Here is a 25837-nt window from a genome sequence, read left to right as displayed (position 1 = left end):
AGGCAGAGGGGTGGAGATTCTTGGAATATGAACCTTTAGGGACCCGGCCTGCTGCAGCAGAGACTTTAATAAAAATGCAGCCACCACTTTCCACCAGCTCAGCAGATATCATCTTTTATCCCTTTAATGAGGCAGTTCTGGTCCTCGGAGACAGATTCAGGGACGTCCCAGCTTAACTCTGCTCACAGTGTGCACGGGGTGAATGCATTTGCCCTGCCTGTGACTTTGATGGTTACGGTGGAAATAAAACATCGTGCCCCAGATTCTGCAGCCGAAGAGCCTGGCAGCTCCAAGGGACGCATGAGGGTGGGGCTCCCTTCTTGCTCGGCCTCAACTTCCTTGGTGTCCCTCTCAGCCCAGACGAGCCTCTCCCTGGGGAAGGAAAGGAAGGCCTCATGCGACCACTGCTCTTCCTTCCTAAGCCCAGGCGTGAAGGTTGATGCTTGCCGTCTGGGTGTTCTCACTGTGTTTTCTTTTGAGCCCAAGAACAGGTCCTAGAACCCTGTCTGCCGGTGCATGGGGGCCCCAGAAGGAGGGAGAAAAACAGAATGGAGACAGAGCTCCTTTCTAGACCTCCAGCAGGAGGGAACCCCTCTGGTCTGCCCCGGACTAGAGGGAGTATAACATGCATACTTCCTTGCATCAGAGAAATCCCTGGGTGAGGGGCTGGTCCACGCCCTGCAGAGCACATGCGCAGAGGGCCAGTCTGCTCAGAGAGAGGAGTAACAGCCAGGCTACAGGGCGTGTTACCCCAGGCGACGTGGGGAAATGGTGGTGGGTGTTAAGGGGTGCCAATGCTCCATCCTCCAAACTCATACCCTCTTACCAGGTTCAGAGAGGCGTAGCACAGGATGAGATTTCAGTGCTGAACTTTCCAAAATCCTCCAGCCTCTTCTTGCCCGTGAAAGTTAAAGCTTTCCCGGCTGCAGTAACACAGTTCCACCAGCGGAGGGCCAGCTTTGATCTGCCTTTTTATTAGCTGCTGGCCTGTTTTCATGATCTTCAATTCTAATGTTTAGCAGCTGGGCTTCGTAATGGGAATGGAAATAAAAAAGGGAAAAGCTGAATAGTTGCTTTTTGTGCTTTGTGGAGAAAAAAAAGAAAGAAAAACGTTACATATTTGAATATAACTGTTATCTGTTACCTGACGGCATGTTTTATTTTTTAAAACGTAAGCACGTCTTACGTTAATTTTGCCTCTTGACTTCTGTATAAGTTGCTCTGAAATAGAAAAATTCAGTGCATTGTCCCCATTTTGATCTTTCTGTATTCTTTCTTTTACCTCTCGTACTTTCCTCTTTTATTACATTTTCTTTCATTTTTATCCAATGCCTCCATTTTATATGCTTTTGTGTGTTATCCATTCTCGTCTTTCTGTCTTTGCTTTCATCACTGAATTCTTACCATTCCCTTATTTTTTAAGATTCTGATTTCACTACTATCACAGTGTTTCTTAAAATAACATCAATAACTCTCACAGATTTCTGGGGGTCTCAATCTCTCCCCTTCTATTCTCCGTGCTCCTTTGGTTTCTTGGCTCGACAGCTGTGTGCCTGTCTCAATGAAAACCTTGTTGTCAGGACTCTGAGGGGGCGGGCATCCTGTTTCCCATCTCTGGAAGTCCATGGCCTCAACCCCAGATAGATGTATCATCTTGTTGGTCTTTTTGCTTCTAAAAAATTGTAGTTCTTAACCACGGTCACTCTCTAATCTCCTAAAAGGTGTACCATTGGGAATTCTGTGTTTGGGAATTTAATGTTCTGAATGCATCAGATGTTCAGAAGGCATTGAAAACACTCAATGCTTCCCAGGTCCACTAGTCATAGCCATAGAAAGTCTGTTCTTTGTGGCTGCCTCAGATCAAAGTAATCGAAGCCTGTTTCTCAATCTTGAATGAAGTCACATAGGAGGTCGAAGACTGACCAGGAGAAGCCACGGGAAGGAGAAAGCTGGGTCCTCCTTTGAAATTTCCAGTGAGACGCTGCTCGGCTTAGAGAGGGGCGATCTCCTTCCTTGGAGGCATGTTTTGTGGTTCCAGGTCTTTGATTGAATGTGGAAGGAACTCATTTTATGTAGATGAGGCAATATTATCTTCCTCATAACTACTTCACAGAGCTACTTGAAAAGTAAAAATAATTATGTGACTATGGAGTTATTTTGCCTTCTTGGAAGAGAGATCATACGGAAAATGAAGGTGGTATTCACAGTGTCTGAATTATAGCTGCTATGAATCTGATTTGAATTCATTATTACAAATGGGCCCTCTTGGCCAGAATCATTTCATTACAATTATGTGCTGTTGGGTTAAAAATGTTCTGTGCCTCTGCATTAGATTAGATATGACAAGTGTCTAGAAGTCCTATGTCTGAATCATCGCCCACGTCAGGAAGGGAGCCCGGGATGCTTGGTGTGGTCAGCTGGTGTCTATTAGGCTATTTCAGTGACGCAATGCTCACCAGATGCGTTTTCTTCCTGGCCCTCAATCTTCTCTAAATTTGCTTTGGTTCTGCAGCGGACCGCATCATCCGTGTCCGTGACCATTCTGAGGGGGTTTTGGTAGGCTGGAAGTGGGGGTTGTTGCTGTAACTGTTCTGCTAAGTGGGAAAAGTTCCCACCAGCAACCTGGGGAGGGTTTTTTTTTAAGCATGGCAGGATAATCAGTTTTGCTGATCCAGGCTGGCTGATCTGGGATTATGCTTAGAAACTCTTGTCTAAAATACCCTCACATTTTCATTTGGAGTTCTGAGCTAATCTCTTTGGAACCCAGTATTTGGAGGTTAACCACTGCCAAGGAGGAATCTGAGCAGCAGGATTTTGCCAAAGTCACCCAGGCAGTCAGGCTCCCAGGGAGGCGTCCTGTTTTTTCCTGGGTGTTTCTCTGCCTTTTGCCCTCTCCATCAGCAGCTTTTCTTTTTGTGTACATTAGAACATTCAAAAGAGACACTCGGTTATTCCAAACAAGGCCACAGCAGGTGAATTTCAACATTTCAGTCACCTAAACTGAATAAGGACTTCGATCGGGGCAATGGCTTCGCTCTTGGCCTGGGAAGAGGGATTCAAACGTGGACCCAAGTACAAGTCCATACAGGGCCACTCCAGCTCCAGTGCTAACCTGGGCTGCCCTGGAGTTACTGGAGATGCATTTTAGATGTTCTGTGGCCAGGATCCCAGACCAATGAAAGCAAAATGTCTGGAGATGGGCATGGGCATATTGAAGATCTCTTCTAGTATTTCTCATGTTGAGAACTGCTGCTCCAGAGCCCTTTCCTGCCCCAGAGCATCTGAGCAAGGCTCATCTCCAGTGGCCCTGCCTATACTTACGTGACCCTACCTGCATGCATGGACCTCACCACTCACAGCTGCCTTATTGCCTGAGAAGGAGCACCAGGCCCAGGGGCCTGCATACCCACCTGGGCTTGCTTCTTGCTCCTCCCCTCACTAGCCAAATGATTTTGAGCACTTGAGTTCATTTGTGTCCCCTTGGGGATGGTATCTGTCCTGTCTATGGCGTCGGGGAGATGAAAGAGATGGTGTTACTATGCTGATTAGAAAGCAACACACACGTGCAGGTTGTTATAGGAACCAAACAAAAACCTCAGTGATGACCTGTGATGCTCTGTCCTTTCTGGGTTCATTTCTCCTGCCCCCCTGCCCACACACACAGACACATACAGAGCTCTAGAATTCTCCTCCCTCCCCCCTACACACACAGCTCTAGAATTCTCAGTCCTTCCTCAGTGCCAGTCAGCACCCTGCTTTCTGCTCCTGGTCAGGACTCACCCTCATCTGAGCACCCATATGCCTGTTGCAGATCTTTGTTCTGATGAATACACACCCTGGACTCGTCAGTTACATGTGAGTGTGGTTGGACTGTGAGTTCCTAGAGGCATGAAGCCAGGACCTAGGTGTTGGCTACAGATACCGTCATGGATACTGAAGATCCAAAATGATATGTCTGGGCTGAACGCTTTACTCCACCGTAAAAGGGCTCAGTCTCTTATGATGGATTGTTACCTCTGCAGCGATAAAGGGCTCACAGCGAAAAGGTTCTGTTCTCTTCACAATATGGCGCCAATGGCAGGTGGTTGGTTAGAGCCTTTGGAGGCCTGGGGGACTTGCATTCTGGTGAGATCACTTGCCAGGAGGGACTTTGAGTCCACCAGTGGTCCCTGAGGCTTCGCCATCCCCGGGACAAGGTGAGGAGCAGGGCAGCAGAGCAGAGGGGGTCTTCTCAGCTGCAGTAGGGTGATGGACTCGGGAGTAGGGCTGTGCCTGCGGAGACCTGCCTTCTGTGGACCAGAGGAGACACACAGCCTGGAGGGAGAGGGGCGGACGGGGAAGGTGACTGGTCCCGATCCGGCAGGCCTGGAAGTGGGGGGCTGGCTAGATCGAGGCCGTCTAATCACTGATTGGTAGGGGTGCCAGCGCCAGGGATGGGGACGCGTCTTAAGGCAGTTAGCATACATGTTCTGTGACTTTCTGGATTGCTCTAAACAGCTCAGCCATTGCCATCTAAGCCCTTGTTCATTTTTTTTTTTTTGGCCTTTAAGTAAATTTGGTCCTTGGGTTCAGTTTAGTCCTGCTGTTCTAGAAGGGGACCTTGGCCTGCCTACCATGCTCACTGTGCAGCTGGCTGTGGTGTGGGGGGAGGGTAGAGGCGAGCAGGACTGGGAAGCCTGTGCTCCAGACCTGATGGGGTCCAGCCATGAGATGCAGAGGACAAGAGGCCCCGTCCATCCTTCCCAAAGGAGGACTTGAAGATTATCATCAATGGGAAGCATCGTCATGGTCCTAAACATGTGTTTAGGGCTGGCCGAAGTGGCATTGCCTGTTAAGTTAGGAACTGTTAACCTTTCTTGATTTCTTCTTTTTAATCCACTCAAGATGGCCCCAGACTATTTTGGGTTTATTCGTTTGTGTACCATTTCCCCTGCAGGAAGATGCTTTTTAGCTGACGTTGGATTGGGGAGGAAGGTGGCTTGAAATGGGCCCTGGGGAGAGAGGCTTCCCGCTGAGTCCCTTCTCACCTTCCAGCCATAACACCTCCTGGGACTTCTCGTACCTGGCACATCTTTTTTAAGACGTGAAAACTGAAGCTGTGATGTTTCTGCAGCTCAGCACTCACCCTGCCTCCATCTGTGTGTCATTGCCTCGGTAGAGGAGGTTAGAGAAGGGAGGTGTTTGAGCCTGGTGCCCCTTCCCTGCAGGACCACACCACAGACCCTTCAGTAAAACCTGTGGGGGTGGGGCTTAAGTAAACAGACCCTGTCATCCATGATTGACTGTGTGTCAGGTGCCAGGCCAATTACTTATTGTTTCATGTAATTTTCAGAATATTATGATCCTGTCCAGGAAGGAGACATTTCTTCTACACTTCTAGGGTCTTCTGGCTGGTATAAGAATTAAACAGATGAAGAGGAGAAAGTCAAACAAAAGTTTAATAACATGTATACATGGAAGAAACCCAGGGGAACTAAATAACTCACCCAAAAGGCCAAAGTCCTCACCCTGAACACTATCCTCAGCTGAAGACAAAGGAGGATGTTGGAAGTAGTGGTGTGGGACTTTTAAGTAGAGGAAGGCAGTTCACATGGAGATGAAAAAGCAGATTGATTGGTAAATAAATGTTTGTTGGTCCAGCAGAGAGGGATGCAGAGTGGGCTCTGATCTTTGGGGCCCTACTACACCTGCGGAGAAGGCAATGGCACCCCACTCCAGTACTCTTGCCTGGGAAACCCCATGGACGGAGAAGCCTGGTAGGCTGCAGCCCATGGGGTCGTGAAGAGTCGGACATGACTGAGCGACTTCACTTTCACTTTTCACTTTCATGCACTGGAGGAGGAAATGGCAACCCACTCCAGTATTCTTGCCTGGAGAATCCCAGGGACGGTGGAGCCTGGTGGGCTGCCGTCTATGGGGTCGCACAGAGTCGGACACAACTGACGCGACTTAGCAGCAGCTGCAACAGCAGCGGCAGCAGCTACCACACCTGGCTGTATTCTTTGCAGACATCTCTCCTGACCCTCTATTCCTGACATAGGTCCTCTATCTGAATTCTCAAGGCAGTTACTGGGAAGGTCAGAGTTTCTTCCTGAGTCTTGGGCCTTGACCGTTTCAGCTTGAAATAATCCACATGCCAGAAACATTTTGGAATGTCGAATTTTGTTCCTCTACAATCCCCAATGTATAGACTAGGAGACTGAGGTTTAGAAAATTGGGGCACTTGCCTTGGGTCACATGGTTATTATGTGTCAGAGTCTATGCCTGCTCCTAGAATGCCTTTTACCCCTTCTTATGAGTTTCATAGTACCCTCTTCCAGGTAGGGAGAACAGAGGACGTTTCCATGAGCTTCAAGCAGAAAAAACAAACAGCTCCTCTGTGTTCCTGGGACCTGTACTTGAGCAAAGGTTAGGAAGTCTGCACTGGGTTGAAGGCTGTGCTTGTCTGTTGCTGCCCCCAGCAGGTCCTTTACGCCTCTCATCTGCACACCAGCAAGTACTGCTCTATCTCTTGAGGCCAGAAATCAGGCTGCAGAGGGTCCCATCCACCTTGTGTGCTGTCCCAGAATCACTGGTGCCCTTAGCTTTAACCCTGCCCTGAACGCTGCACCCTCTGGGAACATCTGTGACCTCTCACAGGACGAGCAGCATCTCCAGGGACCCTGCAGGCAAGACAGAGCCAGCAGGTGAATGATGACAAGGACACCAATGACAGAGCACTTCTCAGAGAACCAGGAGGAAGCAAGTGATCCACGTGGAAGGATGGAAAGATGAGAAGTCACGAGTTTTTAGATCCAAAAATCCAAGTCACTTTGTAATCCATTCTCCCCATCTTTATGCTCATATTTTAGTTTAAACCGTCAAGACTGTGGCAACAGTGGGCACAGGCCCTTTTGCTCACCTTGTGGCTGACTCATACCCTACAAAGTCTGACCTATTGTGGTCTCCTCTTCCCTGGAGATGGTACATTTTGCTTAAATCAAAGAGATGCTGAAGGACTTGACCTGGCTTCCATAAGAGTGCTGATCAATGTTGAAAACTTGCTTTTGAATATTAAACATCTCCAGTGGGTCTGAAGATTTATGGGATCTCGATTAACCAAGTTTCCTTTGCATAATAGAAATACAGCATGTTTTAAGTGGTTGTGAAGTTTTCTGGCGAGGCCATAGAAGATAATTTAACTCATAATTACCCAAAATGCTATAGACCCGCCATGAAGAATAATAGAACACGATGTTGTTGTAGAAGAAGTAATTACGCAAAAGAGGGGAAAAATGAATATGATAATTTTCTATTTATCGTGAATGCCAGTGCTGAAGAAAAGTAGACATAATTAGAGGAAGATAATATGGAAACATTTTCCCAAAGACATTTCTGAATACTTCCAAAAGTTTGGGAGTTTGTATTATTGTTTCTATTGTGCCAAATTTAATTTTAAGATGCATAGCTTTCCTTTTATTTGATTCAAGTGTGCATTTGCAGCCTCACTAACAATGAGGAATATATTCATGAGTATTAATAAAGCAAGGAAGATAGATCAAGGAGACGAAAGACAAAAATGGAAAGAATAGAGAAGGAAAGAGACTTTCCCAGGGCATCAGGAAGAGTCAAAGAAAGAGACTCTGCCCAGGTGAGGACAAAGTGGCCTAAAGTGGAATCCCTGGAGTCCCAGGTATAGGAAGAAGAAGAGACAGGAAGTGGCAGTGCCACCTGTGCCCTCCCCCAGGCTCTGCTGTGCCAGTGTCCCCACCTCAACTGACTGTCCGGGTCACGGGACCACACCCACACAGGTGTGCAGTGTCCATCCTAAGTCAGTGTGTGTGTGTGTTAGTCGCTGAGTCGTGTCCGACTCTTTGCTACCCCATGGAGTGGAGCCCACCAGGCTCCTCTGTCCAAGAGATTCTCCAGGCAAGAATACTGGAGTAGGCTGCCATGCCTTCCTCCAGGGGATCTTCCCAACCCAGGGATGGAACCCGGATCTCCCACACTGCAGGCAGAGTCTTTACCATCTGAGCCACCAGGGAAGCCCCATCCTAAGTCAAGGTGCCAGCGAATTTAGGGCTCAGGTTCTCGCTTGCTGCCAGAACCCGGCTCTTTCTGACCCTCGATTTCGCCTAGCAGCTGGAGACCCCTTTCCATCACTGAGCCCTGGCGCATGTTCTGCTCCTTTGTGTTGGACCAATCCCAGGCCCTGGATACTCTATTCGACAGGAGTCTCTTCTCCAAAAGCCCAGCTCCAACGTTGACCCCAGTCCTCTCAAACTCCTCCTGCTTCATGGACTTTCCAGCACTTACTATTCACCTACCCACTAGAATGTCCCTTTCAGAGACCACCTTACGGGTAGGCAGCAGGTGAGGGCTCAGCCAATTCATGCTTGATCCTTTATTCCCTGTCATTCTTGGATATATGTGTTGCCCCATCAGATACCATGCACTTTGACTGGGATTTATTGCAATTGATGCCATCACAGTGTAGGGATTCTTGTTTGATGTTTGGAACTCCCCACGATGGATAAAAGAAGCCAGCATGTGTTTTACAAGGAAATGAATTAGTCAGGCGTGTTATTGGAGCGGCCATGCTCACATTGACTTAGGTGACTGAAAGGCACGTGTGTAGAAGGATGGAATAAAGGCATTCATATTTGTGCTGGCCTGTGCTTTCTAGCCCATTCCTAAAAATACTCCTCTCCCTGCTCTTGTTGGCACTGCTTCTGTGCCTTCTGTTAAATGTATTAACACTCTCTCTCTATCTTGGGGTCCCAGTGTCCAGTTCAACACCTAACTCAGAGGCGATGCTCCAAGTTTGTTTAAAAGATGGGTGTGTGTCCTTTATCTCTGTCTGTCCACCTCTTTCTCTCTCACACACATACCTACTTTTCCTAATGAAGATATTCTCATCCATTTTTAGGCAATTGGGAAGTCACTGACATTACAACCAAAGATTCTGGCATTTGAGTCCTAGTTGAGATAATGATCTCTCCCTAGATACTTGGTATTTAACTTGTCCTGTCTCCTCCTGCTTATTATAATTGCAGCATTTTCGAATTTCACACCATGCTTAAAGTCACCATCCTGAGATGCTGAGCAGTTTACAAGGAAGGTATATCAGCCTCCTCTCTTTTTATTAAATATACAAAATAGAGGGTGGCGTATCCTGGGACTGTATCTGCAAGCTCTAGGGAATGGAAAAAAAGTCAGTGAGAGTAGTCTCCTAAAATTGCAGAGGGCATCTCAGGATGAAGGGACTTAGGGACCTATTGCTTTGTCCATGTGAAATATAGCGGCTTCTGTGATGAGCTTTCACTATGACATCCTTGAACACATCCCCAGAGCACCTATCCTGCTATAGCTGTGCAGTGGGAACAGTTTATAGATCTTCTTGATTGTAAGCTTACATTTACACTTGGCTACTCAGTGGGCTTCCCTGATGGCTCAGACAGTAAAGAATCCACCTGCAATGTGGGAGACGGCGTTCTATCCCTGGATTGGGAAGATCCCCCAGAGGAGAGCATGGCAACTCATTCCAGCATTCTTCCTGGAGAAGCCCCATGGACAGAGGAGCCTGGTGGGCTAAGGTCCATGGTGTCGCAAAGAGTCAGACATGACTGAGCGACTAAGCACAGAGCAGCAGTCAATGGGTGCTTAGAAAAATATAAGGTTAAGTATAACCCGTGTCAGGAGGTTAAGGCACAGACTTTAAAGTCAAGATGATTCAGTTCAAATTCTGGCTGAATGTGATCAGACCAGTGACCAAGTTTATCCAACCCTCAATTTTAAATGAAGGGTTGAGGGGTTATACAACCACTTCACTAAGTTGTAGGAGAGGAGTAGATGGCATTAAGTTTGTAAGAGCTTAGACTAAAATCAGACATGTAGCAATTTCATGATAAACAGTAGCATTAATGTTTTTTTAAAAAATGTAAGTTACTAAATTCACAATTTAAACAACCAGCTTTTATTGACTACTCTGTGCCAAGCCCTGTTCTAAGCGGCATGGAAATTATAAAGTTGAATTAATCCCAGAGTTTCCTCTTTAAACACTCGCATCTAGTGAATATGTTAGCAGAATAAAGGGCCTATAGATCAGGAAGTAGGGGAGAAAGGAGCTAGAGGGAGAGAGTGAGGAGGGGAGGAGGGAATTTGCATAAAATACTCTATATTCTGTGTTCACTTAGACAGACACTGGCATTCACATTCAACCATGTAACCACCACTCTAAAAGATATAGAATATTTTTTCTTTTTTATCACCCTCAAAGAATTCCTCTATGCCCTCTCTTTTTTTGTGGTCAAATATACACGACATGAAATTTGCTATTTTAACCACTTTTAAATATGCATTTCTATGTCATTAAATGTGTTCATTTTATGTGCAGACACGTGTATCTCCAGGCCTGTTTTCATCTTTCTGAATGGAAACCCTGCCCCCCTCCCCCATTAAAGACTAATTCCCCATCCTCTCTGCCTGCTGCCCAGAGTTTCTCTCTCCTCTAAGGACTTCATATACTTGGGATCATGGAGTATTTGTCCTTCTATGACTGCCCTATTTCACTTAGCCTCATGTCTTCAAGGTTCATCACTGAGGCGTGTGTCAGAATTTCCTTCCTTCTTAAGGTTGAAAAATATCCAGGTGTAGGTTTATACCACTATTTATTCATTTACTTGTCTATGGAAACATGGGCTACTGCTATGAATAATGCTGCTATGGATGTGGGTGTACAAATATCTGTTCTCTGCTTTCACTTCTTTTGGTGTATTCCCAGAAATGGCATTTTATATGCCCAGAATTAGATCGTGTGGTAATCCTTTATAATTTTGAGGAACTGCCATACCATTTTGCATAGTGGCTACACCATTTTACATCCCCTCCAGCAATGCGCAAGGGTTCCAGTTTCTCCACATCCTTGTCAACACTTGTTATTTTCAGTTTTTTGTTTTTATAGTAGCCATTTTAATGGAGGTGAAATGTTATCTCACTGCGGTTTTGATCTGCATTTCCTTAGTGATTAGTGATATTGATGTGCTTACGCTCATCTTCTTTAGAGAAATGTCTATTCAATTGATTGTTCATTTTAATCAGGTTACTAGGCTTTGTTGTTGAGTTATAAGAGTTCTTGATGTATTCTGAATATTAATATTTTATTAGATATGATTTGCACATGTATTATTCCATCTGTGGATTGCATTTTCACTCTGTAAAAAATGTCTTTTGATGCACACAGCTTTTTAATTGTGAGTTTGCCCATTTTATCAGTTTTTTCTTTTGTCCTTTATACTTTGGTGTCCTAGCCAAGAAATCTTTGCCTGATCCAGTGTCATGAAGCTTTTCCCATATTTTCTCCTTGAACAGTTTAATGGTTTTAGCTCTTCTGTTTAGATCTTTGTTTCATTTTGAGTTAGTTTTTGTATATGGTGTAAGGTAGGAGTCCAAGTTAATTTTATTGCATATAGATATGCAGTTTTTCCAGCACCACTTGTTGAAAAGAGTATCTTTTCCTCATTGGGCTTCTCACTCTTGTTGAAATTAATTTGAAGTATAGTTTATTTCTGTGATCTCTATTCTACTCATTGGTCTATGTATGTCTTTATGCCAGGACAATACTGTTTTAGTTATTGCAGCTTATAGTAGATTTTGAAACCAGGAGTATGAGAACTTTTACTTTGTTATTTTTCAAGATTATTTTAGATATTTGGGATCCACTGAGGCTGTATATGCATTTTAGGATGAATTTTTCTATTTTTGCAAAAATATCAAAATCACTATTGACAGGGATTGCATTGAAGGTGGAGACAGCTTAAAGTAGTACTGACAGTTTAATAATGTTGTCGTTCAATCCATAAACATGGGATGTCTTTTCATGAATATTTGTCTTTAATTTCTTTCAGAAACATTTTGTAGTTTTTAGTGTATAATTCTTTCACCTTGTTTAAGTTTATTCCTAGTAATTTTAAATGTTATAAATTAAATTGATTCTTAATTTCCTTTTTGGATTGTTCATTGTTAGTGCATAGAATACAACTTATTTGTATGTGTTATATAAAGCACACAAGTTTTTATTTTTATGTAAAGATTATGGCATATGCATACAAAAATAATTTTATTTCTTTCTTTCCAGTTTTGATAACTTTTAGATATTTTTCTTTTGTAATTGCCCTGACTAGAACTTCCAGTACTATGTGAATAGAAGTGAAAGCAAGCAACCTTGTCCTGTTCCTGACATTAGAATGAAGCATCTAGTTTTTCAATGTTATGTATGGGTATTTTATATATGGCCTTACCTTGATATAATTTCCTTCTACTCCTAGTTTATTGAATTTTTTATCACAAAAGAGTGTTGAATTTTGCCAAATGTTTTTTCTGCATCAATTTACTTTTTTTTTAATTCATCTGCTAATATGGTATATTCATTGAGTGATTTTCATGTATTCAACCATCCTTGTATTCCAGCAATATATTCTCCTTGTTTATGGTATATAATCTTTTAACATCAGGTTGAATTCAGTTTGTTAGCACAGTTGGCTCTTAAATAGCACAGGTTTGAACTGCACCAGTCTGCTTGTATATAGAGTCTTTTCAATAGTAAATAATTTGCAACATGAATTGTGGTTGGTTGAATCCACAAATGCAAAACTGCAGATAGAGAGGAACCAAAATTTATATGTGGAGGGCTAACTATAAATTAAATGCAGATTTTCAGCTGCACAGAGGGTCAGCACCCCTAGCCCCCGTGTTGTTCAAGAGTCGACTGTATATCGAGAGTTTTGCATCAGTGGTTTTACATCAGTTGTGATAAGGGATATTGTCTGTAGTTTCCTTTTCTTGTGGTGTCTTTCTCTGGCTTTGGTATTAGGATAATGCTGGCCTCATAGAATGAGTTTAGAAGTGTTCTTACCTCTTCATTTTTTTTGGAAAGGGTTTGAGGATAACTATTGTTAATTCTTTAACTTCTTCGTAGAATTCACTACTGAAGGCAGCCTGTCTTGGGTTTTTCTTTGTTAGGAGATTTTTGATTACTGACTCAGTCTCCTTACTAGTTAAATATCCATTCAGATTTTCTGTTGCTTCATGATTTAGTTTAAGAGGCTATATTTTTTCTAGAAATTTCTCTCTTTTACCTTCAATTGATTATCTAGTTTGTTTATGTACTATAGTCCGTGGTCTTCTCTTATGATCTTTTCGGTTTCTGCAGTGTCCCTGCTTTCATTTTTATTTTATCTGGTCTTTTTTTCTTAGTAAATCTAGCTAAAGGTTTGTTAATTTGTTGAAAACTAAGTTTTGGTTTTGTTGATTCTATATTTTTCTGTTTTCGGTATCATTGATCTCTACTCTCTCTAATCTCTATTATTCCCTTCCTTCTATCATTTTTGTGTTCAGTTTGGATAGAGGTCCAGGCTACTGCTTACTCCTAGCTGCACTGCAGCGCAGGTAGGTAGAGTAAGGGGAAATAAAAATACCATGACATTTCTTGTTATTTTAAATGATGCTTTTTTTTTTTTTTCCTGGAATGGGCATTTGGTCAGATTCTGTAATCTTTGATTGATTTCCAGAGCCCTTGTAAAGTTATTATTTCCAGTTTGTAGTTGTTTGTTTAGTGTTTCTGTGGGTAAACAAAGGTTTGTTCTTCCTAGGCCATCATCTTGCTGACATTCCTGCTCCACCCTTTTGAAATCAGTCCTGCAGGCCTAGGCAGGCATCAGTTTCCTTTCTGACACCATAGACATCATTTCATTTGTTCTATAATTTCATTTAAATGGAATAATACTATATTACACAGTATATCAAATATGTGACTTTTTTCCTTCAGTTTAATGTATTGAGATATGTACATGTCACTTCTGTAGTTCATTCCCTTTGTCCTGTAGTATCCCATTTTATGGGTATATCACAATTTTTTTCCCCATTAACCTGTTGAAGGATTAATATTGTTTCTAGCTTTTGGCTTTTATTAATTATGGTGCAATGAATATTTGAGTATAAATCCTGATAAGGAAATATATTTTCATTAAAAAAATACCTAGGGATAGAACTATTGAATCATATGATATGTGTCAGTTTACCTTTAATGAAACAGACAGACCACTTTCCAATGTTATTGTACCAATTTACATTCCCACTGGTAATGTCTCAGAGCTCCAGCTGCTCCACAGTTCCAACATTTGTCATTGTAGGTCTTTTTAGGTTTTTTTTTTTTTTTTTTTTAATAATTTTTGGCCTTTTTAGTGGGTATATGAAGTAGTGTATGTTTGTGAAATTTTAATTTGCATTTCTGTGGGGATTAATAACATTCACCCTCTTTTTATGCATTTTTCACATTGGCCAGTCAAATATCTTCCCACAGGCAATGGATGATGGATGTGTTTATCCATCCATTTATTCAGCAAATGTTTACTGGACACTATATGCCATGTGTTATTTTCCAGAGATTGAGTATAGACTAACTTGAGAAGTAAGTCCAGATGGCCCAGCTTTAGAAATTGGGGGTCATACTTTTGTGAGTTTTACCTCCAGGAGCCCCAGCAGGTTCTCAGCATGAAAATACGAGAACTGGCAGGAGGAGGTATCATTTTGACATACACCAGAGCATTCTTCTCTCTGTAACAAAACCTGCCCTCAAAGTATTTCACCAGATGCAAACCTTGGTGGGTTTCACTGGAGCCTAAACTACCCGGAAAAGTGAAATACCCACCTCTACCCTCCTTCAGCTAAAAAAGCACAAAACGTAGCTTGAAGAGAAAGTGAACATTAAAACCACACTCAGATATAGCAGGGATGTTGGAATTATCAGACCAGAAATTTAAAATAACTAGGATTCACATGTTGAGTGATTCGATGGACAAAATGGACAACATGCCAGAACAGATGGGTAATGTAACATAGAAATAGAAACTCTAAGAGGAAATACAGAAAGAAATGCTACAAAAATTGTTGTAGAAATGAAGAATGACTTTGATGCGTTTATTAGTAGACTGGACACAGCTAAGAAAAGAATCAATGAGCTGGATGATATGTCAATGCAAACTTCCTAAGCTAGATAGGCAAGGAGAAAAAAGACTAGGAAAAGAAAAGAAGAGGATATTCAAGAACTGTGGCAAAGTCATAAAAGGTATAATGTACATATAATGGGAATATCAGAAGGCAAAGAGAGAAAAAAACAGAAAAAACAATTGAAGCAATGATGATGGAATTTCTCAAGATTAATGTCAGACAGCAAACTATAGGTCCAGAAGCTTCAGAGATTATCAAGAAGGATAAATGCCCAAACAAGTACACCTATGGATATGATATTAAAATGAGGAAATCCAAAGGCAGAGATGGTTGAAAGCAGCTGGGGTGGGTTGAGGGATACATTACTTATAGAGAAGCAAGGATAAGAATTATGTAGACTTTAGATACCTTACAAGCAAGAGAAGAATGGAATGAAGTGTTGAATCCATCCACCATTATCTACAGGTATTGCTGGCTCTTTGATAATCATATTATTTGTTCATTATTTTGCTCTCTCTCTTTTTCACACACATGCACAGACTTTTTTTTTTTTTTGCTTCGATTCGATTGGATGTTAATTTCTTGAAAGCAGGAATAGAATGTCAATGTAATTGTCTCAAGTACCTCCTATGACACTTTGCAAACAGAGCATGCTAATAAATTCTGCTTGACAAGAGGCAGGTAGATTGCATCTTTCTCTGTGTCCGCATTTCCTTCCTGAGTGTAGACACAATCAGACATTTATTTATTTGTGATCATAACAGAGGTGACAATAATAATGAACACAAGCAACTTTGATTTGTGTAGTGATTTGCAGTTTGCTCTTTTTCCTCCTGAGACGTTCTTTTCCAACCTCTTTGTACATCTAGTAGGTCTTCTGTATCTTCTAGGCCCCATTCAAATGCTGCTTCCTTTGTCAATCTTTCCTAGTTTTCCTTGGTCCCCTTTATCTTAATAATTGGCAATCTTTGCCACCCTGGCTGGGGATCATAGTGAGTCATAGCAACCTGGGAACATTTTTTCTTTTTAGAATACAGATTCCTGTTCCCAGCTGCAGACATAATGGAGTTAAGAATGCTGAGACATATACTCAAGAATCTGGTTCTCATGCAATGAAAACTAGTTCCTTGCACCATTGTTTGAAAATATTGCATCTGATCCTCTCAGCATTTCCTGCAGAACATGCAAAGGGAGTAAACTGGCCCTCCCTCAACTCCCCCATCACTGCTACATCCCTAGCTGCAACAGTGTCTATCAGATTCTCTAACAGGGTCTCCATTCACGGAACTGAACTTCCAAAAAGGCAGTGAAGATATCTCATTCATCTCTGTATCTCTAGTTCTATATACAACCTAATTTTTTGCCTTTGATTTTCTAGTTTGTTTGTTAAGACTTATAAAAACCCACTCAAAGTATTAAGCAAAGAAGGAGGCTCTGTTATAAGGACCATGGAACCCAAGAAGAGTGGAGAATATTGGCTTCTGTAACGAGTGGAACTAGGCAGCCACTCTGTCATCTGCCTATTTCTCTGTGGCTACATGGTCTCTTATTCGAAAAATAAGAACCTTTCCAGCACATCTGCTTTCTTTGTCTTTTTACCAGTCAGCTGTCTCCATTTACGTAGGATATAAGACAACCATCCTGGGTCTTCTGAGCTCACTGGTTCTCAGCCCAACCTAGTTCCCACAGGTCATCTAGCATCTCTGTTTTTCATTTCCAAAATAACTTCCAGGAGGTGAATCTGAGTGTTCTACTTTGGTTGAGTGTTTACCTTAGACCAATCAAACCATAGTTGGGTGGAGGGAATCATGTATCAGATAGGACACTTTCAGTTCTAAGTAATAAATCTGAAGAGCCGCTTGATGTGGGGGAAAGTAGAGAGTGAAAAGGCTGGGTTAAAACTCAACCTTCAAAAAACTAAGATCATAGCATCTAGTCCCATCACTTCATGGCAAATAGATGGGGTAAAAATGGAAACAGTAACAGACTTTATTTTCTTGGGCTCCAAAATCACTGTGGATGGTGACTGCAGCCTCAGAATTAAAAGATACTTGCTCCTTGGGAGGAAAGCTATGACAAACCTAGACAGTGTATTATAAAGCAGAGACATCACTTTGCCAACAAAAGTCTGTATAGTCAAAGCTATGGTTTTTCTAGTTGTCATGTACAGATGTTAGAGCTGGACCATAAAGAATGCTGAGTGCCAAAGAACTGATGCTTTCAAACTGTTGTTCTGGAAAAGACTCTTGAGAGTCCCTAGACTGCAAGGAGAATAAACCAGTCAGTCCTAAAGGAAATCAACCCTGAATATTCTTTGGAAGGACTGATGCTGAAGCCGAAGCTCCAATACTTTGACTACCTGATGCAAAGAGCTGACTCATTGGAAAAGACCCTGATGCTAGGAAAGATTGAAGGCAGGAGGAGAAGGGGAGGACAGAGGGTGAGATGGTTAGGTGGCATCACTGACTCAATGGACATGAGTTTGCGCAAACTTTGGGAGTTGGTGAAGGACAGGGAAGCCTGGTGTGCTGCAGTCCATTGGGTTGCAAAGAGTGGGACATGACTTAGTGACTGAACAACAACAACAAAACACAACAGTGTAAGTGATGTAAACAATGGTAATGTTTATGGTCTCACTTAATGAGAATGTTAGAGGGAGGCACTTTCAGGGTTAGTTTCCATCAACTAAAGTGCTGAGATCATCACTTGTTATGACTTCAGTAGGGCTGCAGCAGTTCCAGACATCACATCCTCATACAACAAAGTCCCTGGCTTCTGTTCCCGCTTTCTCTCCATCTCCCGAGAACAACTTGGATTGCTTACATTTTAGAATTAACAAAGCATTTCTTTGTCATGAAACAAAGAACTGGCGAGTGTCTCCTTTGAAAATATTTTCTGGAAGCTCTCTCCCAGTAGATTTCCCTGTGGTATCATTATTCAGGATCACATTATATTCCCAGTCCCTGGATGGAAGAGTGGGCTTAGAAAGTGAGTTCCTGGTTTTTTTAGTCCCTCTAGCATGAGGCAGGCTCCATCAGCAAGGTCCTGGTGGGCAGTTGCTGTTGGGTTGGCAAATAGTGATGTGCATGGTACCTATGGCTTAAACATGGCTCCCTGGTGTGACCAGAGATATAGTGCATGTGGGGTGGTCAGAGTTCACAGAGAATGGTCGGTATGATCTGGATGGGTCCCCAAGGTACTTTCTACAGGAGTTAATACACATGGGTTAAAGGGACAAACCAGACAATGTGGCTGATTTGTTTGCTGTGGTCCTCCACCCTGATAAGAAGGAAAGCACCTTGAAAGGAGCTCACTCTATGTGATTACTCAGAATGTCTGAATCCCTGTCTGCTTAGAAAACAACCGAAAGGAGAGTAAAGATGAGAAACAGAAAGAGTCAGAGGAAGTTTAAACGGCTCCACACTCAAGAGTCAGGAAAGAAAACCCCAGTTTGAAAGCTCTGTGAAAAGAGATGGGGAAAAAGGAACGAGTGATGGAGAGACAGAACCCAGTCCCAGTGAGAAGAAAACCTCCTCTGGGAAAATAAAGCAGAGCAGGAAGCTCCCAGAGCTGAAGGGGTCAGAGCAGGGACTTCTTAAATCAAGTCTGGTGCACCAGGAGCCCCGCCGGAGGATAGGAGGAAAGGTGCTGCGAGAAGATAGCGGAGATTAATGAAGACAGGCCAGGAGGGTTCCTGGAGGTGTCGCGGCCACTCGAGGCTCCCCTCTCTTTTGAGGTCAGTTATTTATTTATTTTGTAACGGAACCTAACAAATTCTAAAACCGGATAAATCCAATTACCCGTGTTTTGCCTTCAGGGAGCACGAAAGATTAATGGTGGTATTTGGCAGTGGCATAAAAAGAAATAGGCGGTAATAACAAGGAGGCTCGTAAAAGGAGCTGCATCCCAGGAAGGCCAGCTAGTAGGTAGCTCTTGCCCTGGGCTGGCTGCTGCCTGTGCGGGGACCCTGCTTGCAGCCCCCAGTTTAGAGGGACTGACATGGACCCCAGGATCCTCGCTCATCCTCCCCAACCAGTCCTGGAACCACAAGAGCTGAGCATGAGTGCCAACCCACCTGAGCCTAGCTTTCTCTGTTCACGCTTTCTCTCCATCTCCCGAGAACAACTTGTATTGCTTACATTTTAGAATTAACAAAGCATTTCCCCAGAAGCTACTCCATGGATCTGCACACAACTTCTGGCAGAGGCTCTTGACTGTGATTATTTTCTTCTGTTTCCAAACAAGGAGCCTGAGTTGGGAGGAACATCCTAGAACCACTTCTCCCAACATCATCTTTGGTCTTGTGCTCTGTTCTGTGCTGGTAGCGTGTGTGCATGCTCAGTGTCTCAGTGGTGTCCGACTCTTTGTGACCCTATGGACTGCAGCCACCAGGCTCCTCTGTCCATGGGATTCTTCAGGCAAGAATACTGGAGTGGGTAGCCCTTCCCTTCTCCAGGGGATCTTCCTGACCCAGTGATCGAACCTGCATCTCCTGCATTGGCTGGCAAATTCTTTACCGATGAGCCACCTGGGAAGACCTCTGTGCTGCTAGTGGGGGAACCATTTTTGCAAACATGAACTTAGGAACAGCAATGCTGGTGCACTTGTGTCAAACCTGCCAGGAGCCTGGCTGCTGTGATGTCTGGGTGGAGTGGCCCTGCATGGTGATGGGAATGCAGTCAGACTGCTCTGATCTCAGTTCATGTCCCCAGTTTTGTCTTGTTAAGTTTCATTGTTTGAAACACCTGATGTCTTCCCAGAATAGATTTTGACATGTGAAATGTTTCTTCCAAAATGCCTTGCTTGATATTCACGCATTTGGGATTTTTTTTTTAAAGATGTAATTACTTTTATTGAGGTATAATTCGTATACCATAAAATTCACCCTTTAAAAGTGTGTAATTCAGTAGTTTTAGTACATTCATGGGTTTGTGCAGCTCTTACCACTATCTTAATTCTAGAATATTTTCATTCTTGCCCTAAAAACCTCATGCCTGTTAGCAGCCTCCCCACCCCCAGCCCCAGCCCCCAGCCCCCAGCCTCCAGGCAACCCCAGTCTCCTATCTGTCTCCATGAATCTGTCTGTTCTGGATGTTTCACATATCAGTACATGGATTCTTTCTATGCAGTGCTCCACTTTCAACTTCCCCTTTATTTATTCATCCTTTCACTCCCTCACTCCCTTCCTTTCTCATTCATTCCATAAATATCATTTGAAGTTTTGTAGTGGTTTGAGCATTTTGTTAGAAACTGTGGGTGGAGATGAGCAAGATTTTAAAAGCTTGTACTTTTGAAAGAGGGGAGATAGAAGCAAGCAGTTCAGCGCATCCTGGTATGTCCTCAAGTCCTCTAAAAATGTGTGTGTGTCTTCAGCCTCCACGGCTGAAGCTCTGTGAGCTCTGTCCAGCAGCATCTTCATGCCCAGGACCAGCCCATACCCTGTGAGACCTAGTTGTTGCTGCTGCTTGTTGCCCTGGGACTCAGCACCATTTTCCATACTTGCAGCCCACCTCTGGTATTGCTCCCTGACTCCTGACAAGCAGGTTCTAGTTAGAACCCTCGTTCTCACCTCTTAGACCACTGGCTCCCAAACTTCAGCTGTCATCAGGGTCATCCAGAGGCTTTGTTAAAGCATACTGCTGGTCCTCGTACCAGAGTGTCTGCCTTAGTGGATGTGGGGACAAGTCTGAGAATTTGCATTTCTCACAATTCCCTGGTGGTGCTGATGCTGACGCACTCCAAGAACCTAGAACCATCCTTTTCCTCCTTGGTCTCTATCCTCTGGCCCAGCTGATAAGTCACTGCCTCCAGGGCTGAGGTTATTTTCTCTTCCTCGTCTCTTATCAAGGACCTGTGCAATGCAGTTAAATCCAGGCTCAGGGGCTTAGGGCTCAAAGACCTGCCTGCCCACTTATAGTCCCAAGCATTGCCTACTTCTATGTGTTGTGGTCTTCCCTCATGCCGACTATATCAGCTCTGATGTACTGAGTCTACCACATCTGTCTTTTGTGCATCTTACCAACCTCACCATCTTAACCAGCATTAGTGCTGACATCATCACTGCCATCATCATCATAACCATCACCACCACCCTCACCATCACCAAGATCATCATTACTAAGCTCTTCACTCACACCCTAGGGAGGTATTATGCCTAACCCAGTCCGAGGTACCATGGCAACAGGACAATCCACAGCTTCTAGTCTTCGAAGGTCTTCAGAGGAAACCAGGTACTTCACAACATTGTTTGTTATTTTGTTCTTTCCCACACTCTGCGGCAGCAGTTCCCTTCTCCGTACTCCATCAGTTGTGATGCTCTTGGTCCAGACTCACCTGCAGGGGCAGAAAGATGCTCCTTTGTAGCATGGAGAGGAAGGAAGAGTCAGGCTGAGCAGGGAGATGTGCTAACGACCCTGTAGTTAAGCAGCAGCACACGTCTGCCTTAAACTTTAATCGATAGTTATTAATTAACAGAGAGAACAATAACGGTCTTATTAAGTCAGCAGTGATAAAACAGCTCTGAGATGCTATTGAATGCTAATTGTCAGTTGATGACTCTGCATGGTTTCTGAGGGTAGGTAGGCACGTTCCAGGTATAATACCATGTTTCCAGTACATGCCGTGATGTTAAATCCTCGTTATGGTCTTAATAATCAATTGGACTTCAGCATACGATATTTGTTTAATTAATTCCACATTGACACTCAGGAGTCAGCCTTGCTGGCCACAGATGATGGGTTAGTTATGGTAGCTTAGACATGACTGTGGGAGTGGGGGTGCATTCTCTGTGCACTGGGGGATCATCTTCAGAGTCCGGGGTCAACAAAACAACTCGGGGCCTGCAGTGCAGCTCACATTCCATTTAGAGGTAAAATATAAGTGAGAGGGATAACGCTATCTTAGTTACAGTGCAGTTTCCCACCTACTGGAAGGGTCCAGTGTCTGGTCTCCCTTGCTGACCACTCACCTTGAACCTGGATGTGAAGGGCGGAGGCAGGTGGAGGGAGCATCTCTGCTTCCCACCCGCTGCCCTCATGCCCTGCGTGGTCTCAGGCACCCTTCCAGGACATTTTCGGGTCTCCGTGCTCAGCCCACACAGAGCGCTCTCCCCCTTCTCTTCTGGCAGCTCACTCCTCTTCATCCATCACTTTCTTCAGCTCCCCGGGCCTAAGTACAGCCTTTTTATCCTCATGCTACATCTTCTTTTCTCTGCTTTCTTTCCGGATGCATTGTCTCGGACACTGAGATTGTGTGTTCAAGGCTAGGGACTGTGAATTTTATTTACTCTGCTTTGACAACTATACTTGTGGATTCAGTGATGTCCATAACTGTTCAGAATGCTGGTGTGTGGACAGTCGAAGGAGAGCAGCCACGTGGCTCTGGTTTTCACAATTCATGTTGGTACAACCACCTAGACTTTGGAAACCCAAAATTGCGGAGAATGGTGGTTCTGGGACAGTGGGTGGGTTTGGCATAAACACCTGATAAGAGGCCGTCTCACTTGGCAGTGATGATGTTTGTAAAGGTGATTTTTAACTAAGTATCCTTTCTTAAAAAATAATAAGGAGTTTTATAAGGATATAAAAATACCCTGTTATCATAATTAAAAGTTAGTAAGACTACATGTCATACTACAATAAAAAATAAATATCAGATGGACCAGGAAGCTGAGCATTAATATAAATATCTTAGGAGCATCAGGAAAATTAAGAGTTTTGTACGTCCACTACATTCATATAATCTTGGGAGTGAGGAAACTTTTTGTAATTAAGACAGGAAACCCAAAAGCAGTGAGGGAAAAATGATATATTGATAAATTGGCCTCATTAAGTACAAAAGATCCAAATAAGAAAAAAAAAAAAAAGATAACATAAGCAGTTAAAAGGCAAGTAGTAAAGTGGAGAAAACAGATTAACAATATTTATGACATTAATATCTGGATTAAATAAAGAACAGCTACAAATCACCAGCAAAAAGATAAATAACCTGACAGAAAGTAGACAAAGGACATGAATCAATTTATTGAAATAAAATAGTGCATACATATGGGAAAAGGTGCTGAGCCTCGTGAGTAATCATGGAAATACAAATTAAAGCACAAAATACAAATCACCTCTCAAAATCTAATAAAAAAATATACAGCAGTTTATGTCAGCAAGGATGCAAGGAAAAGGTGAGTCGTGGACTTTATTGGAGAAAGTACACCTTGCAAATCTTTGGTAGGAGGCCATTGAAAATTAGAAAACTAAGTACCAGCAGTCCCAGACTCCAGAGAGGGGATTTACAAGCCTCTTCGAGAGGGAGCCCCAGTGAGCCGACCCTGTGCTGAACGGTGGTTCCATACAAATTTGGGCACAAACTGAACGGCTCCATTGGCTAAAGCCCTGATAACCCTTCTATGACCTGCCTTGCAGCTCTTACAAAGAATGAGGTATCTTAGGTATCTTAGCTCGTTGGACATCAGAAACGTACCTGTCTTTTTTGTTGTTGTTTGGTTGCTAAGTTATGTCTGACTCTATGACCCCATGGACTGCAGCATGCCAGGCTTCCCTGTCCTCTACTATCTCTGGGAGTTTGCTCAAATTCATGTCCGTTGAGTCAGTGATGCTATCTAACTATCTCATCCTCTCCCACCCTCTTCTCCTTTTGCCCTCAATCTTTCCCATCATCAGAGTCTTTTCCAGTGAGTCAGCTCTTTGCCTCAGGTGGCCAAAATATTGGAGCTTTAGCTTCAGCCTCAGTCCTTCTAAAGAATATTCAGGGTTGATTTTCTTTAGGATTGAGTTTTTGATTTCCTTGCTGTCCAAGGGATTCTCAAGAGTCTTCTCTAGCACCGTAGTTTGAAAGCATCAGTTCTTCTTACTGGGAGATAAAAAAGCAGGGTGTATAACAATGCCTGGGACATGTTTATAAAAGAGGTACCTGTGTAGACACATTCACATCTATAATGCCCAAAACTGGATGAGGGAGGTCCTGTGAGGAGGAGGAGGAGGCGTTAAGGTAAAGGCAAGTCTGCGTGTCCTGCTTGCTTCTCAATTGTATGAATCTCATAGATTTGATCTAACAATGTCTTTAGAAAGAAAGGTGAATGGGTAGTCACAGAAAGAGAAGATGAGAACAAAGTTGACATGCAGACCACGTGCTTGTCCAGCCCAGAGGGCCACAAGAGCAGCTGTATCCTCCACAATGTCTGTCTTGTAAAGACACATCATTCACTGGGGAGAAGCTTGCTGTTTCTCAGACCACGACCACAGCTCTCTCTGCGGCTGCTCTGGGTTTGCACAGGGATCAGGCAGACCACACACACTTGGCTCGCCTGGTCTCACAGGGACCCCCGGCAAGGTAGATCCTGGTGGGCAACCTCCAAGAGCCTGAGATCCGCTGGGGTGCCCACCTTCCAGAACAGCAGCTCCTGCTCTCAAGTTCAAAGATCAGGAGGGTGGGATACAGCCTGAGGCTGGGGTATAAGGAGCTGGATTTCAGTTCAGTCTTCTATACTCAGAAGCAAACAATTGAATAGCGTTTGCTAAGTGACTTCAGTCGTGTCCGACTCTTAGCGACCCCATGGACTATAGCCTACCAGGCTCCTCCGTCCATGGGATTTTCCAGGCAAGAGTACTGGAGTGGGGTGCCATTGCCTTCTCCGGAATAGCGTTCAGTAAATCTAAATGATAACAGCAGGAAACTGTATGGTCACAGTAGTAAGGTAGACAGCCACATTATTTTATTTCAGAGGCATTCCAAAAATAAGGAAGATGTACATCAGACATGCACACCTAGCCACGTCGAGGTATCCCAAAGTTCAGAAGGGATGAAACAGTGTTTCCTCACAACTAAGGGAGTGAAGGTGTGGACAAGCCCCCGTGTGGGCCAGGAGCAGGGTCTGGGATGCCGGCAGGTTGCTGAGGGTAGTCCGTCTTACCTCCTTGTAGAAGAGTCACTGGGAACTTGCTTCCTGAGAGCAATGAGATGCGTGACAGGGCCTCTGGCTCTTTGAGACAATCAGGTCGTCCTTCACACTCCAAGTGGATATAATTAACTGCACTGATAGGATGTTACGCCAATAGCAATGCAGAAAACACTGGAAAATGAATCCAAAGGATGCCTGGTGAGATGGAGGAGAGGCAGGGTGCGGCCCCGTCTAGTGGGCTCAGTGACTTACCCTCCAGTGTTGCTCGCAGAAGGCCTCCGGTCCCCTGACTTTCTAAAGATGTGGATTTTTGCTGTTGCTGAAGAAAAGATGAGGAAAGATGTGTTCCTTTGGGTCTTCTCTTTGAGTTGGGTTATTTCGGGAGGTATCCATGATCAGAGAAGGGACCACCCTGGATGCCAAGAGCTTTGAGATCCCTCATCGCAGGGCCACCTGGCATTGGTTGGGCACCCCGAGGCCACCGCTTCACTACACTAAGTCTAAAAGTCTCCCTTGTGGAGCGAGGTACCCTCAGCCTACCTTTCAGTTCTCATGGCTTCTGATTCTCTTCAATAGTGACTCAGAGGGAGACAGAAAGGGGGTATGGGGAGTGAACCAAATTACTTTCAATGATGTAACGTTAGTCAGTTTCCTGATGAACCATAATCAGTAGTGATATTTGTAAGCAAAATGTACAAATGTTTACTAACGGATCATCATTTTAAGTAATTAAATACAAGTTAATTGATTTCCTGAATAATAAATTTACTTTCCAGTAATTGTCCTCCATTAATGGATGTGCGCTTATAAGTGTTTTACTATAATAAGTCATTAAGATTTCCTGGATAATTTCTCTCCAAACCATTAATTTTAAGTTACTTTTGCTAACACGAATGCATAAAATCTCATAATGCTGCCATGTATCAATTTCAATCAATGTAG

General features: G+C 43.6%; 1 protein-coding gene and 1 long non-coding RNA gene across 11 annotated transcripts in view; both read left to right on the top strand.

Moving 5' to 3' along the window:
- OPCML (opioid binding protein/cell adhesion molecule like) overlaps positions 1 to 25837 on the top strand; it is a 566878-nt gene that overhangs the window by 51631 nt on the left and 489410 nt on the right. The window lies entirely within an intron of this gene.
- Positions 5333 to 8645, top strand: LOC145524884 (uncharacterized). The gene is made up of 2 exons (XR_014067922.1): positions 5333 to 5616; positions 6465 to 8645. It is a non-coding gene; the product is annotated as an uncharacterized LOC145524884 (long non-coding RNA).

This window comes from Giraffa tippelskirchi, chromosome 10 (assembly GCF_054371585.1).
Source record: "Giraffa tippelskirchi isolate mGirTip1 chromosome 10, T2T-mGirTip1v1.2.pri, whole genome shotgun sequence".
In the NCBI taxonomy this organism is placed as follows: Eukaryota; Metazoa; Chordata; class Mammalia; order Artiodactyla; family Giraffidae; genus Giraffa; species Giraffa tippelskirchi.
Note: the sequence above shows the minus strand (reverse complement) of the source record. Positions and strands in the feature narration are given on the sequence as shown.